General features: G+C 41.9%; 1 pseudogene; it reads right to left on the bottom strand.

Moving 5' to 3' along the window:
* Positions 1-1,100: 1,100 nt before the first annotated feature.
* Positions 1,101-2,055, bottom strand: LOC149217907 (F-box protein At5g46170 pseudogene; annotated as a pseudogene).
* Between the last annotated feature and the right edge of the window lie 679 nt (positions 2,056-2,734).

Genomic DNA, 2,734 nt, shown 5'->3' with positions numbered 1-2,734 from the left:
TGTAAAACCCCTTTTACATTTACTGGTGTAAAACTATTTTACACATACTGCTGTAAAACAATTTTTACATATGCTGTAAAAATTTTATATTGCATTTCATTTTCAAAAATAAAAATTCACAGTCATTCATATCACTGTGCGTTCTTCCATTCGTTTGAGCAACACACAAAAATACCTTTCAACTCCTGGTTATTCATATATTTTGCACTGTTGTGCGTTATGCTCCCCACATCGTTCACAAGTCTTCATTCCTTTTTTTTATTCACCCGCGTGTGTGTTCTGCTGCTTCATTTCTTTTACAATGGTCAACGCCCCAACAAAAAAAACTATAACACGTTTTGATGTATATTAATATATGCCGTATATAAAACTTAAATACTCTACCTACACTTATGAGGATTTATTAAATGAATTAATAAAAATTGCGGTCAATGAAACTTGAATTTTACTCCACGCATAATTTAATGTTGGCTCGTATGCAGGTTGAATCAATCAATGACGGAAAACAACGCAGGCGATCGGACGGATGGAATGAATATCGGGAGCCCACTTCACGCTGAACTTTAGGCTCCGAAATGTCAGTCCTGCTGATTTATATACAGGACCACGTGGCTGAGTATAATTGTATCGGGCTCGATTATACGGAAACTACTTTATGATCGAAGGCGGTCCGATATGCTCTGGTGGTTTTGCTGAGCGGTTTTGGGTGCATTAACTGCTGTACGTTTATTTCCTTAATGCTGCTGCATGGGTCCACTGATGTGCCGTTGAAATTACATTTTCAACACTAACCTCATACCAACGACCACAATCAGACCAAGTTTCTTGGTGGGATCTTAAAAATGATATTATTGGCGAGAGCAAGGATGAAATCAAGTGCTAGGGAACAAATTTACAATACGATATTTCTCTGCCTAGGATAGAGTATTATAAAATTAAAACAAAAGAACTTATATTACACCAAAAGAAAGGAAAGTAAATTGGATAAATGATTAGCCATTTCAATATTTCCAAAGCTTGAAGTGTGTAAGAACATTTGAAGGAGTTTAAATGAAAAAAGAATCCATCAAATATGGTATTTTATACTTTTTGACTTCTAACTACATCGTTCTTAATCGTCGATCGCTAGGCCTAATGGAAACATGGGTTGCTCCCTCCATTTCACCACCTTTTGGAAGCTCAAGATATGGGGCATACCAGAGATTCATATTCAAGGCTGGAACTTGAGTCCGATTCGCAGAAGCCGAGGCTGCTAGTGGCTTGTCCCTGAACTCCCGCAATTGTTCTTTCCCCATACGGAGCATCCCCTATCCATGTGCATCGGTGAGAATGAGGTTCTGAAGCATTGGATGATCAGAAATTATATGTTGTAACAAATAATGCCTTGGATAAGCTGCAATTCACGAGCTTATGGTCCAAAATACTCTCAGCTTCAACCCGCCATCTGTGTACAACGATTCTGGTATACTGCCATTATCATCCAAACTCTCATTAGATTCATCCATTGTTTGAATAGCAGAACGAGGATTTTTCCTCAAATTATTCTCATAGAAATACGATGTGGATCCCAATATCACGCATATCTCAAGTGTACTACTAGATTTGGCTCTCCACCTCAACAACACACCATCCTCAATGCCAAGCTCTCCACCGGGAAGCTCAGTGCGAAGATTTTGAATCTCCTTGAAGTTTTTCAGCACCTCGCCAGGGGAATGATGTGAAACCTCGGCAAGAACAACCTTCTTCATCTCGAGGATCTGTTGCAATGCCTGTAAGGGGCTTAACTATATTACTGATCACAAGTTTACCAAAAAGACCTATAAAGCCCCTGCTCCTATCGCTCAAACTCCCGCTCTCCTCACCAGAGATCACGCAATCCACCTTCACCACGACATCCTCCACCTGCGACACCAAACCGTTAAAGTTTTTCGAAATATCCAAGCATCGCCCTAGGGCTTTGATGTCGATTAACTTGTAAAAGATCACCATAACTAACAAATTAGGAAGACGATCAAATTGATCCGTTATAGGCATTTGAACCTCCGAGCTCGCGTTATTATTAGTCCCTGCCATCTGGCATCCGGCAGGGACTATAGTAATCGTTAGTAGCCGACTTAGCATTAGTTTAGAGTTTTTTTAGTCTGTTATACGGCGCTTAGTATAAAGTCTGTGCGGTGTTCTCCCCAGATAACCAAAGTCTGATTCCCCGCTGAAGCTTTCCCATCTTATTTGGCCTCTTCCCGAGGCGGAAGAGGCCCGAACATAGGTTAAGTTGATATTTACGCCCAGTTTCATTATGCCTGACCGTCAACGGTCTAGTGTTAATGCTAGCATTAATTCGTTAATTCGTAAACAGGTATATGCTAAGGTTGCAGGGTATGCTCCGGTTTGGTCTTAACAAGTGTTGTGCAGGTGTGCGTGCTCTGTCGCATGATCCTCATCAACAGGTGCATCGTATGTAACATAGCATGGTAAGCCCCGTCCCGGGGGACTATGGGTAATACCCGCTCAGCAGAGAAACCCTAAGTGCCCACAGCATGTGGGCGTGATATGCTGTCTGGCTTACACGAATGGTTTCTTGTATTCAGGCTCCTCAGATATGACTGTGAAGGTATGGCGAGTCTCGGACCTCAAGTGCGTCGAAACGATTCAGGCTCATGATGACGTTGTAAACGCCATTGCTGTCGGGCGGGACAGGCTGCTCTGCGGCTGGACTTGGAAGCTTTCTCCAGAT

The sequence above is a fragment of the Pinus tabuliformis genome, chromosome 1_1, assembly GCF_031772625.1.
Source record: "Pinus tabuliformis cultivar Carrire ecotype Pingquan chromosome 1_1, CPIR1, whole genome shotgun sequence".
In the NCBI taxonomy this organism is placed as follows: domain Eukaryota; kingdom Viridiplantae; phylum Streptophyta; class Pinopsida; order Pinales; family Pinaceae; genus Pinus; species Pinus tabuliformis.
This window is presented reverse-complemented; position numbering and strand designations above follow the sequence as displayed.